The sequence below is a fragment of the Macaca mulatta genome, chromosome X (genome assembly GCF_049350105.2).
Source record: "Macaca mulatta isolate MMU2019108-1 chromosome X, T2T-MMU8v2.0, whole genome shotgun sequence".
Lineage (NCBI taxonomy): Eukaryota > Metazoa > Chordata > Mammalia > Primates > Cercopithecidae > Macaca > Macaca mulatta.
Genome location: NC_133426.1, coordinates 96,858,416 through 96,872,847, shown reverse-complemented (window position 1 = coordinate 96,872,847; position 14,432 = coordinate 96,858,416). Strand labels below are relative to the sequence as shown.

The 14,432-nt window shown below is 35.5% G+C and overlaps 1 long non-coding RNA gene across 1 annotated transcript; it reads right to left on the bottom strand.

Annotated features, from left to right (window-relative positions):
* Positions 1-1,118: 1,118 nt before the first annotated feature.
* LOC144338743 (uncharacterized) lies at positions 1,119-10,718 on the bottom strand. Its single transcript, XR_013413091.1, has 3 exons — positions 10,608-10,718; positions 4,860-5,035; positions 1,119-3,171 (listed from the first exon to the last, which is right to left on the bottom strand). It is a non-coding gene; the product is annotated as an uncharacterized LOC144338743 (long non-coding RNA).
* Positions 10,719-14,432: the final 3,714 nt, after the last annotated feature.

The window sequence follows — 14,432 nt, the reverse complement described above, 5'->3', positions numbered from 1 at the left end:
ATATACATCTTTATTTAATATACAGTGAGCTTATAAAGCTTTAATAGCTTTTAAATAGCTACCTTAGGTCTGCTGTTATTTTGTTGTACCTTAATGATGTAATGGATTTTTAACTAATAAAATACACATAATAAAAGATATAAAGAGTCATGAGAATTAAAGTCGGTTCTATTTGAATAATATATAAATCCCACTGATGTTTAGTATTTGAATCACTTTATGAAATGAAACCTATTTAGAACTGAGAAAAACATAATTTTAATGTACAAAACAATAATACTTTAAGTATAATAAAGCTGTTGATTTAATAAATATTTTCTATGCCATGGTAGAAGGTCAGTGGTTTGAGGAAATAAACAGAATCTGGGAACCCTTGGCACAGCTTTGATAAATATATCTAGAACAGAAAAATATGTTTGATATACACTACAAAAAATTATTCTAGGTATTTCTTAATTTCTAAATAAAATACTACTTTTGGCCAGGAGTAGTGGCTCATGCCTGTAATCCCAACATTTTGGGAGGCCAAGGCTGGTGGATCACCTGAGGTCGGGAGTTCAAGACCAGCCTTACCAACATGGAGAAACCTCGTCTCTACTAAAAATACAAAATTAGCCAGGTGTGGTGGTGCAGGCCTGTAATCCCAGCTACTTGGGAGGCTGAGGTAGGAGAACCACTTGAGCCTGGGAGGTGGAGGTTGCAGTGAGCCGAGATTGCACCATTGTACTCCAGCCCGGGCAACAAGAATGAAACTCTGTCTCAATTAAAAAAAAAAAATTCACCTTCAAATATTGCTATGTCCTACTTTCTGTGTAGACACACAGCACACCTGATATTGTGTGACATGATGAAATAACATTGTTCTTCAGCTTTTCTTTCTGTGGGTAGAAATTAATTTCAATGCTATGTTGGAGGATTTATCATATTTTCTCTGTTTATTCAATAATAATTTGTTCTTTTATCTAGAAAATGAGGAGAAAATTTTTCTTTTCATTAAAAATGAGGTCAACTTTCCGCTCATTATTTATTCTCAAGAGAGAACACGTTACTGACAGGAAAAGTAATAGAAAAGAAATACATATTGTATTAGTCTGTTCTTGTGCTGCTATAAAGAACTTCCTGAGACTGGGCAATTTATAAAGGAAAGAGGTTTAATTGACTCACAGTTCCACATGGCTGAGGAAGCCTCAGGGAACTTACAATCATGGCAGAAGGTGAAGGGGAAGCAAGGCACTTTCTTCAAAAGGCGGCAAGAGGGAGAATGAACACAGGAGAAACTACCAAACACTTAGAAAACCATGAGCTCAAATCTTGTGAGAACTCACTATCACTAGAACAGCATGGGAGATATCAACCCTATGATTCATTTACCTTTGCCTGGTCTCTCCCTTCATACATGGGGATTATGGGGATTACATTGGGAACAGGCCCCCAAATCTGGCAATAGACAGGCCCCAAAACTGGCCATAAACAAAATCTCTGCAGCACTGTGACATGCTCATGATGACTATGACGCCCACGCTGAAGGTTGTTGGTTTATCGGAATGAGGGCAAGGAACACCTGGCCCACCCAGGGCGGAAAACTGCTAAAGGTGTTCCTGAACCTCAAACAATAGCATGAGCAATTTGTCCTTTAAGGACCTGTTCCTGCTGCAGATAACTAGCCAGAGCCCGTCCCCTTGTTTCCTGTTTTAGTTAATCTATAATCTATAGAAACAGTGATTACCACTCATTTGCTATCAGTAAATATGTGGATAAAACTCTGTTCATGGCTGTCAGCTCTGAAGGCTGTCAGCCCCCTGATTCCCACTCTGCATTCTATATTTCTCTGTGTGTGTCTTTAACTCCTCTAGTGTCGCTGGGTTAGGGTCTCCACAACTGAGCTTGTCGCCGCAGGATTATAATTCAAAATGAGATTTGAGTGGGGACAGAAAGCCTAACCATATCACATGTAAAAGTTAAAATTAGATTCTCACTTAATCTCTTATACTAAAACTTTAAGATTTGAAACATTAATCATGAGAAAATATGTAAAGCTATTAGAAACCTTCCTGGCACAAAATAAGCACTCAATTAAGGTGAGCTAAAATTATTATTTGTGATAATAGTATTAATTGTATCAACCATTATATGGTTCAATTTTGTTCCCTAGAAAACTTTTTTTAATTTAATCTTCAATGCAACAATATTAAGAGGTGAGACCTTTGAGAGATGATTAGGCCATGAAGGCTCCACCCTCATAAATAAATTAATGTTGATTATAAAAGGGCTTTTGAGGATGTGAGTTCAATATTTTTGTCTCTCTTCCTCTCTCTCCCTCTCAACTTCTGCTGTGGGATGACTTTGGAAGAAGGTCCTCACCAGATGCAATCACTTTGATATTACACTTAGCTTCCAGAACTGTGTGAAATAAATTTATTTGTAAATAATCAAGTCTGTGATATTCTGTAATAACAACATGAAATTAACCAAGAAAACTCACTTTTCAGAGCATTTTGGCAATACCTCTCAAAATTAGAATATACATGTTTGTTGATGCAGCCATTTCACATCTAGGAATGTTTATTAAGTAATTAAATAATATATTAATTTCTATAAATTATTATTTGTTATATATTATAATATAAATAATGCTTTAATCACTATTAGGAGCATATTATTAAATACTGGGGTAAGCAGGATTCTAATGTGCATTTCCACTACATTCTCACTTCATGACTCCTTATATAATTCCTTCCTTTTGAATACATATGAAATCTGTGAATACAATTGAATATCAACCCCATTATTAGGTTACTAATTAGCTGAGTAGGAATTAATCAAAATAAAGATTATCCTGGTGGGCCTCACCTAATCAATCAAGCCCTTAAAAAGGACTGTGTCTTTCTGAAAAAGAAGAATGTCAAAGCACAAGAGGGATACTCTTGTTTATCTTAAATGTACAAATGTTCAGGACATGTAGAGGATGGTATGGCAAAAGTGGCTAGGTTCCTAGAATTGTTTCTGGTTAGCATCTAGTAAGACAATGGAAGGCAAGGCACCATGGATCATTCTTGTAATTTCAACGCTTTGGGAGGATGAGGTGGGAGGATCACTTGAGTCTGGGAGGTGGAGGTTGCAGTCAGCTGAGATCACACCACTGTACTCTAGCCTGGGTAACAGACCAAGACTCTGTTTAAAAAAAAAAAAAAAGAAAGAAAAGAAAAAGAGAAAAGAAAGTGGAAATATTAATGCTATGAGTACAGAAAATTAAATTTTTCCACCAATCAATGAAAATAACTCAGTAGAAATGGTAAGAACCTCCAAAATGTCTTTTCTTCTTAAAAAAAAAAAAAAAAGAAAACTGGCAACTATTGTCAGAATCAAGTTTTTCAAAATGATAGAAATTACCAAAAAATTCTCAGATGTTTTATTAAAAAAAACTTAATAATATTGATCTTTGCAATCTTTTAACTTGCCTTGGTCCAATATCCTGCTCGCTAGCTCAGCAGTTTAACTGAAAACTAACAGCCCATATTTCCAATGAAGACCAGTAGCCAGGCAGAAACCAAAAAATAAAAATGACACTGAAGATTCTCCAAGACCCCATTCTCAGAGAATGGTCATTAGTTGGTCTCTGTCTTAGTTCCATGGAAGACCTCACTAAGAATATTGTGTGCATTTGACCCAACTTAGAGCTTGCCCAACATGAGCAATCTTCTTCCTAGAAGCATTTGTTAACAACTATTGCAGGCAATTGTTTAATTTCATGGATGCCTGAGGTAATATATAAAACTTGAAGCAAATACACTAACTAAAAGCTTAAAATTAAAAGTTGCAGAATAGGATGTCTATAAGTATTTTGGGAGGTTCTGACATATTTCTGGGAAGCCAGAAGGGCACATATATAGAAAGCTGTATAAATAACCAGGTCAGTACACATGCTCAGAAGTGACCTGAGAAGGCTTTAAGCTGTCAACTCTGACAGATACTGAGGCTCTGCATAAACAGGAAGTAAAGATTGAAGCAGAGTTGCCATTGCCTGAGTGTTGAAGACATGTTCCAAGAGGCATATAGATTTAAATAATACGAAGTGTATTCTTCATTGAAAATGGAATAAAGGTAGATTTTAAAAAAAAAAGAAAGAAAGAAAAATGTAATTTCACAAATTTGTGGAAAATAAACAGCACACTACCAAATAACTAATGAGTCAACAAAAATGCAACAGAACTAGAAAATATTTTGAGATTAATTATTCTACATAGCTAGTATTACATTCTTTGACACCAAAACCAGGAAGTCATAAGAAAATATACTTTATGAATAAAGACACAAAATCCTCAACAATATGCTAACAAATCAATTTGAGCAGCCTATAAAAATGACTAACACCACATATTACAGTAGATAGCTAGTCAGGCATGAGCAGGACAGAAGAGAGCCTCCCCAAACACCCCACTAGCAAAGTCAGGTAACCATTAGGTGATGGTCAGGCAGTTGCTAACTGTCTCCCTAAAATAACAATTGGTGGCAGTCAGCAGAAGGGAAAGGCATTTTCTCAATAGGTAAAAACACCTGTAACTATAATCAACAGCTTCCCAGTAAGATCTCAGAGTTAGGTGAGGGATGTCAAGCATGCACATTAAGAAGGAAAATGGTGGAGTTTAACTAGTATATAACCTTCTGGGTGCATTCCACTAACAAAAGGAAGAATGCCTCAAGTGAGCATGCGTACAACTCCAATAAACACACTGTGCATGTGGGCAGCCCGCCCCAAGGTAATAATCCAGGGAAAAGGGACACAAGATGCCAGAAATAGGCCAGCATATAAAACCCTAAGTCCAAGGTCAAACAGGGCACTTGTCCTTCAAGTCACTCACCTGGCCATCTTCCAAGTGCACTTTCCTTCTTTTTGTTCCTTCTCTAGAACTTTTTATCAAACTTTCACGCCTGCTCTAAAACTTGCCTCTGTCACTCCTTCTGTCTTATGCCTCTCAATTTAATTCTTTCTTCTGAGGAGGCAAGAATTGAGGTTGCTGCAGACTGTACAGTTTCACTACCAATAAAACACAAGTAAGGGTGATTTATTCCAGGATTATACTTATGATTCATCATAAGAAAATTAGTCAAAATAATACAACATATTAATCGAAAAAAGGGAAAATTATATATATACACACACATATATATATATATAAATTTCTGACAAAATTAAACATCCATCATTATAAAAACAAACAAGAAGATAGAAATAGACAGGATCTTCCTCAATCCAATAAAGGGCATCTATGAAAAATCCATAGTTAACAACATCAGACTTACTGCTAAAAGACTAAAAGAAAAAGAGAAGGATATCAACTTTTCTTTTTTTAATTTAAGACTCTAGTTGAATCATTTAGGCAAAGAAAAAAAGAAATAAAATGCATCTAGATTGGAAAGACAGAAGTAAATCAGTCTCTATGCAGATGACATAATCTTGTAAATGAAAAATTACAAAGAATCTACTATTAAAGCTAATACATAGTTTTGAGAGTCTTCAAAAATCAATCATATTTCTGTACTGTAGCAATTAATTGGAAAATACAATTACAAAAACAATTATGTTAACAATAACATCACAGAGATAAAATACTTAAGATAAATTAATTAAACAACTTTGAAACTCTCATATTAAAAACTGCAAAACATCATGAAAAGAATTTAAAGGCTAAATAAAAAGAAAAATATTGTGGTGTTAATGGATTAGAAGATGTAATATTATTAAAATGGCAAACACTGTCTAAGATAATTACAGATTCCATTTGAAATCTATTAACATTTCAATAGCATTTTTGCACAAATTGACAAGATAGCCTTGAAATTCATATAGAAATTTAAGGGACTCAACTAGTCCAAACCATTTTACATAAGAGCAACAAATTGAAGAACCCACATTTTCAATATCAAAACTTACTTCAAAGATACAGAAGTAAAGGCAGTGAGGTGCTGGGACAAGAATATGCATATATATAGATGGAATAAAATTGAGATTTCAGAAATAAATCCCGATTGCTATAGTCAAATGACTTTTTAAAAGTGTGTAAATATAATTGAATTACTATTTTGAACAAATGATGTTGGACTCTTTCAGCATATAAAATTTTACCTCAAAATAGGTCAAAGCAATAAATGTAAGAAATAAAATTATAAAACATGTATGTAACTCTTTAAGATCTTTTGTTTGGCAAAGTTTTCTTAGGTGTAATACTAAACATACAAATAATAAAACAATAAATAGATAACTTCATTAAAATTAAAGAGTTTTATGTTTCTAAGGATACTATCAATAAAGTAAAAGAAACCCAAAACCCAAAAACAAAAAATTAATCACAGAATGGGAGAAAATATTTGGAAATCATAGATCTGACAAGGGACTTGTATCCAGAATACACGAATAATTTTTAAAAATAAAATGAGAAATAACACAATAAAAGCAGACACATAATTTAAATGACACTTTTTCCAAGAAGATACAAAAATGTCAAATAAGCACACAAAATATTCTCAACTTTGTTAGTCATTAGGAAAATGCAAATCAAAACCATTATCAGAATCTACTTCACACACACTAGATGGCAATAATAATGACAAAAGTAATAATAGAAAGATAAATGACAAGCACTGGCAAGGATATGTAGGAGAACACTCATAAATTATTGATGGCAAGATAAAATGGGAAAGCCACTCTCTAGGGAAAGACGGTATTTCTGTTTCTCAAAATGTTATGCATAGGGTTACCATATGACACAGCAATTTTACTTTTTGTTATATATCTAAGAGAATTGCAAACATATGTCTACAACAAAATTCATACATTAATGTTTACAGCAACATTTTTCACAATATTCAAACAGTGAAGAAAACGCGTTTCCATAGATGAATTAATAAATAAAATATGGTATATGATGAAATACATTCAGCCATTAAAGGAGTTAGGTGCAGATACATGCTATAACTCAGACAAACCTTGAAACATGATGTTATGGGGTAAAAATGAGACATAAAAGGCCACTGTGATATTATGACATATGTATATTTGTTTTAATCCATGATTTGTAGCTCATAACTCCCATAGCCCCTGTTATAATGGTTGTATTGCTCTAGCCCTCACAAGCAGGTCTCAGAAAACAGAATCTCTTTCTTTTTGTTCTTCTGCTGCCCTTTTTTCATCTGCTACTTTTTCTCCCCAAGGCAGAAATTTTCATCTACCTTTCTGTCTTGGAGGTGGGCATAAAGAAATTATCCAACCACCTTGTCTAATTGTAAGTCATATGATTCTCATTTCAGAAGAGGTCCTGTCCCAAGCCCTAGATGAAAGAATGATGTACAGAGAGGACAAGAGGAATCAGAATGGACAGATCTTGGGAATTTTTCCCACTCAGCCTATTAGTATTAGATTATACCCCTTTTTGTACAATCACATTTCTACACAATTGTTTATGCTTTAATCACGCCTTTCCAATGAAGTACTCATAAAGGTCTAAAAGAATGAGGTATGGAGAGCTTCCAGAGAGCTAAACACACATGGAATTTCATTTTTTAGTCGACTAAGGATTTGAAGCAAGAATGGGTACCAGAGGAGATGAAATTGTATTGCTTTGGAAAGGCAGAGATTGTTAATGAGGGGGGAACTAGTATGGCATGTTACAAAGCAATATGAACAGTGTGATTACATTTTGATTGAAAATGCATAGATATGTATAAAAGGAAATATATATGTGTCAATAGATAAGCTGATACCCACTAAAGTGTTATTATTTGGGATCTCTGTGTTGTGGGAATATAACGTTTTACTTTTCTTACTTCAAAAATGTTTTCAACTCTATATAGATTTTTCTATAGTTTATATACTGCTTTTGTTACTTTTTAAAAAATACCAAAATGACTGCCATCTTAGCAAAAAAACACAAAACGCTAAGCTTGGAAGAGAATCTCAAGTTCCAGGTGAGATCACAGACTTCACTGGTACCTTGATTTCAGTTTTTTATTAGGGCTTGTGGGAAATAATTGACTAATCCAATATCTGGAATTCTGACCTACAGGAAATTTAAGACGATAAATGTATGTTGTTTTAAGCTGCTGAATTTCTGAGATTTTTTTACACAACAATGGAAAACTAATATATGTACATTTTGGTATTACCATACAATGGAATAGTATGTGACTGTTAAAGAGAATGAGGTAAATATAGCTGTACTGATCAAAAAGAAATTAAAAATACATTATCTTGTTAAAAAGATAAAACAAGATGTGAAACATATTTTTAAAACATTCTCATTTAAATTTAAAAAAGATATATATCTGTATACACACACATACCTGTCAGCTGTGATTAGTAAAACCCTTCACTTTAATTAACTTGAAGAATAAAGTAATTTACTCTATCACATAACAGGGAGTACAGATTGTGTAGTTTTCAATTTAGTTGAATCAGTGATTTGATATTGTCATCTAGAACTCAGGTTCTTTTTGTTTCTCCACTATTTTCTATAGAATTGGTTTTATTCTAATAACAATGTTAAACGTAGTATTTAGTACGAGTTGCGCACTTTACCAAATTATGCTTATTTACACATCCTGTTCTTTTTCACTGTGATACAACTACCATTATTATCCTTACACTGTATACCAAAAACTACTGAAGTTCAGAGGAGCTGTATAATCTGCCAAAGTCACACAGCAGCCTAGTAATCAAACCCACAAAGCCCAGCTTCAGACACAATTCACTTTCCATCTTCCCCAAGGTTGGTTCCTCATATAGTCATAAAATGGTTATCAGTAGTAGATATAGCATCATGCTTCTTCTTAAAATTTAGTACTGTAGAAGACAAGTTTTTCTTGTGACCAAAGTTTAAAAGCATCTTCTTTCAGTGGTAGATTCCAGAGTTACTCACAGGCTTTGGTTTTTATTTATTCTTTACCTTAGGATCTTTAGACCTCTTTCCTGTTAAGTTACATATTTTTTCTCGAGCATGACAAAGGATGAAAGAATTGTGAGAGTAAAAGATTGTACTAGTCTGTTGAATGTTCCTTAGCATTATGAAACATTATGAACAGCAAAATGTTGGAAATTGAGGATAAATAGAATTGAATATTTTTGAAGGGTTTTACTTGACCATAGAAAGGAATTTTAGGCAAGGTAAAGTGTGATGGTAAAATGGTGAACATTTATGGAGCCATTAATATGTTCTAGGCAATATTATAAATACCTTCATTAAAATTTATAAATTAATATTCACAATAGTCCAGTGAGGTTGCTACTATTATAAGGTATAGAAATTGCTAAAGGTCACATGATTAGTAAATTGCAGATCTAAGATTTAAACTCAAGAGTCCATGCTCTTGAAAACTTTGCTGTATTGATGAGTATTTCAAATTTGCAGTTAGAGATGGCAGAGAGATGAGAGAAAACAGAGATTTTTCGGTGAAGATTGCTTAAAATAATTTAATTTGCTATGCTGTATATTGCAATGACTTTTTGGATAGACACACTGCACTTAAAACTAGTTTATACTTGATATTAAAAAATATTATTTTGATATAAATGTAGCCTTTGTCAATAAACATTGAAGTAATATAAAATACTATAAATTGCTATCAATTTAATCACATTTCGATTCTTTAACCACAGTTATTTCTTTAAAAAATATAAAAGTGCATATACTTTACACATGTTACTAATAATGTAACAAATGTAATAAATTAGCAAATATATTTATATCAGTTAGTTCATTTAATTGTCATACTAACTCAGATACGAACTAAAGATAATTATCATGGCTATTTTGTTAACAGCTTATCACTAAGTCAGAGGGAATAAATGATTGCTCAAGATCACATAGCACATTGGTAGATGCAGCAATAAAATCTGGGCCTTGTAATCCTCACTCTATTTTCTTGAAACATATTGCTTTCCAATGCATACTCATATACACAGACATACATAGCACAGCAAGCGGTAGTACAATATTTCTGTTAATTCTTGCCATTGAGAAATATTAGATATGGAACTTGGCACTCATCACCCTGTGTGCCACCAAGGACTTCTACTGAAAGCTGATGGGGGGCCCTGTGGTGAGCAGGGATCCCAACTAGACCATCTGGACCTTGTGTGGCATGCCAGATTTCCATTAGCAGCCACAGCAGCCAGTTTTTACTAACACTTTACTGTAATTCTGATGAATATATAAATTAAACATTAAAGAGCTGGAACAACTAATGTAAGTACAAGGGCTAGAATGTAAAACAAACTCATTAAAATCTCACTTGGACTTTCTCATACTCGTCCATTCAGGAACAAATCTAATAAACTTACCTACTTGCAGACCCCTAGTTAAGATTAGATTGATTAAGAAACACTCCTGCAGGCAAGCAAAAATCTTGACAAATATATATATATGCTAAAAATAATTGCAACTTTGAGTTGGGATGGTGAGTTCCTCCGATGTTCTCCCTGTAACCAGTTGCAGAAATAAACCTTCTTTCCCAGTCTGTCTGCATCTTGTTATTGGACTACGAGAACAAGCAGCCAGACCTCATGGATCCAGGAACATTTGCGTCATCAATATTGCTTAAATTGCCATACTCACTGATTGCAAGGCCTTGAGGAAGCTACAACGTGCAGCTTTCACCATAAATTTTACTCAAGGAAGTGAAGCAAAAGTTAAAAAGGGAAAAAACACGTTTTCCCATACTTGGCTGACTCGCTCCAAGGCCAGCAATAGGCAGGGCCCTGGCAGAGCCTTGATAACACTATCTGTAAAGCCAGAGCACAAAGGAATGAGCTCCAGAAACACTCCCAACAACCGCTACTGCCCAGAGCAAGGATAAGAAAAGAAAAAAACAAATTCTTTTCTCATAACTATTTCTAAAAGCACCTGTGTTTTACAAGTTTTATAAGTTCCTGTTTTCCCTACAGTGCAGCTGCAAGGTCACAAGCTATGCTTGGGTTGCGAGACCTGTCATAGTTTAATTAACTGCCTTTGTTCTGCTTCTGTAAACCCGCTTGCCTGCCCCACGGATTTCACGTCATCAAATTCCTGCCATACCATTCAAACTAGCCAACCCCCTTTCAAAAGTGTGTATAAAAGTCAAGTCCTGTCTTTGTTCGGGAATCTGCTAAGTCATTGGCCACCTAACAATATCCTCCTGTTCCACCCATTGGTCTATCCAGTCTCCCGATTCCTGCAACAGAAGTTAACTCTATTTCCTGCATGTGCACAAGGCCAGTAAAGTAGCTAATCCTTAACCTTAGCTTTATTAAAAATCACACCCAAGGATAGAGATTTAACATGCTAATGAGACATGCAATACATGAAAAAGCATGCTATCAAACTGTGCAGGTGTTCCCCGCATCCATATGCCTAAATATCACTCCTTTCCCACTGTAGCCCCCTTAAAACTGCCTTTCCAACTTCCTCTGAGGAGTCAACCAGATAATTCTCTCCCTCTTATGCTGCCTCACTTATGCCTGGGCATAAGCTCTGTAGTGGTGAATATTAGGTGTCAACTTGATTGTATTAAAGGATGGCTAGATGGCTGATAAAGTATTATTTCTGGGTGTGTCTGTGAGAATGTTGCTGGAGGAGACTGACATTTGAATCAGTGGACTGGGGGAGGAAGACCCGCCAGAACGCTAGGAATACCAAGAGCGGAAGCAAACTTAAACACTCATTGGTAACATATGACAATTCCGAACCTCAAAATAGTTCTACGAACAACTTTCAAAATAAAAATGTTAAAACACTATCTAAAATAGGCATTTGAGGAGAGAAGCAAAATGAACAAAACCCAGAAGTATATAGGTTACTCAGATTCCTACGGGATCTATGTATTAATGTTCTGTAACTATAATAGGTTCTGAACTCAATATGCTGAGACACTGGGCTGCAGCAGATAAAGAGGTTTGATCATAAAGTCACTGCAAAAGGAGATGTGAGAAAACATCAAACCTATCTTCTCCAGGAATTTGAAGTTAAGATTTCTAAGAATTTTGGAGTAGTCCAAAGTGTGGAGATTATTGATTGGTCAATGAGTGCAGAGTGAAGTGATGGCACAGGGAGATAAAGTTGTATTTTCATGATGATCTCATTCCTCTGTGGAGGTCTTTAAACTAGTTTCTGGAATTCAGGACCTGAAAAAAACAAGTGATCCTTAAAAAAAAAGGCCTTATGATTCTAATGTCAGAGATCCTGTCTATAGGAACAATGGGAATGCAAATGGTCAGACTTCTAGCAACAAGAAAGTGAGTCAAAGTGTAGCCCAATTAAAGCTTAATTATAACTTTATTTCTAAACAGAACCTAGCCCGCAATTCTTGTCAACGCTCTGTGGCTGGTTTCAGTCATAAAATGCAACTTTAAAATAAACATTTTACAGTTGTCAAGGAGTAAAAAGAAAAAAAAAAACAAGTTTATATGTGGATGAGGTTGGAACTTCACTAGGAAGGAACAAGAAAACTTACTGGTACAATGGAAATGTCTGCATTTTAAAAATAATCATGCATGGATTTATCAAAGGAAAATAAATCTTGGGACCCCAAACTCATTAAGCCAGAAGGAAAAGTTAAGCTGGAAACTGGGTCACACAAACCTGCCTGCCTCTTTTGGTTCCTAAATAAGATGGCTACAAGATGAAAAGCTACATGTCTCCCCCATATTTTGCCCAAAAAGAAATTCTTAGTGAGCTCCCAGATCTTTAAGGTGTTTCTGTTAAAATTTTACCATGGCAATGTAAATTGATAGCTTATCTTTACAGCTGAATTCACCCCCGCCTCCACCTGACACAAATATGTATCTGATTGTTCCTCTGCACCATTTTGTCTATGTTATCATATGCAAAAATGCAGATTCCTTGCATTTTTCCTCTGCCCCATTTGTCTATGTCATCTTATGTAAACAAACAAACAAACAAACAAACAAAAAAACAAGAAACAAAATGCAGATTCACTAAGCCAGAAAAAGGCATGAATTACTATTTTTCTACCCCCTGCCCCCCACTACCTTATGTGAAAATTTTTTATTTCTCAATATCCCACCCTTTCCCCTTTAAATTTGGATCCCTCAAAATTATCTTCAGGGAAAGGCATAGACTTGTCTCCTGGGCACGTGTCCTTAACTGTGACAAATAAACTTTGTAAAATGATTGATAGTTGTCTTATGAGAGGAGAGAGAGAGAAATCAACTAGATAGTTAGGGCAAGGGTCCCTGGTGGAATTCCCTTCTAACAAAAAGCAGAGTGCCTTCTGACAAAAAGCAGACCAAGAGGTCATTTCTCTTTCATGAAAGATCAGCCTAAGCAATGAGGCGGCAAACACAGATAATGAAGGCAAGCTCTAACACAGAAAGGGGCCTCCTGTGTGACATACAGAGATACAGTGGGTCCCAGTTAACACAGTCCCCTCCCTTCTTGGAAATACTCAGACAGGCAGGCTTGTGCAGGGGGAGGGTCTGACGCAGCGCTGATAAGAAGAGCTACCCTGAACCAGGCACGTCCACCTTGGAGCGTTCTGTCCTCCGCCTTTTTAGGCTTGTGCAGCAGGAAGAGATAAACAACATGGAGTAACTCAGGCTAAGAAGCCCGCATGGACACTAGAAAGGGTGGGGTGAGAACTCAGAAATTTGCACCTTATCCAAATGAAGCACGGCTCCCCTCCAGCTTTTCTATAAAAACCCTTGCATTTCACTGTAGTACGGCAACCCATCTTTCTGGGAACCCCCTCTGCTCTAGAGAGCTTTCTTCCTTTCACTTATTTAACCACTGCTCTAACCTCACCTTTGTAGTGTCTGAGTCCTTGATTTCCTTGGCTATGAGGCCAAGAACTTCCGGTGACACCTCAGACAATGAGGTTGGTTTCAGTCTCATCATTTTTCTCAATTGACACATTATAGCTCATTGAATGATGCATTTTTTTCAGTCGTAGTTAAATTTTTCTGTAGTTTATATACTGTGGCCTCCTTAATGTTCACTGAAAATCACTGACATGAGGCAGGTTGATTCATCAGAGAAAAGACATACACGTTTATTTATAATAATGCATCTACTCTATGGGAGTCTTCAGAATGAAGACCCAACCCTCCAATAGGGTACAGAGGCTTATATACCATCTTGAGGTTACAGAAAGAATGTGGGCATACAGCATGGCCAAAAACAGGTTTTAGTGCCAAGACAGGTGATTGGAAGGAGAAAGGAAGAGGCTTGGCTAGCAAAAGCGGTCTTGTTATGTAGGTGAAACCTCACAGGTAGCAGCTTTCAGAGAAAATAGGTGGCAAATATTTCTTTTCAGACCTATAAAGGTGTTAGATTCTCAGTTAATCTTTCTCAGATCTGGACAAGGGAAGTATTGACTGCATTAATGAATCAACAGATCTACAGATGCAAATTTCTCCCGTGAAAAACAACATGGCAGGGCCACTT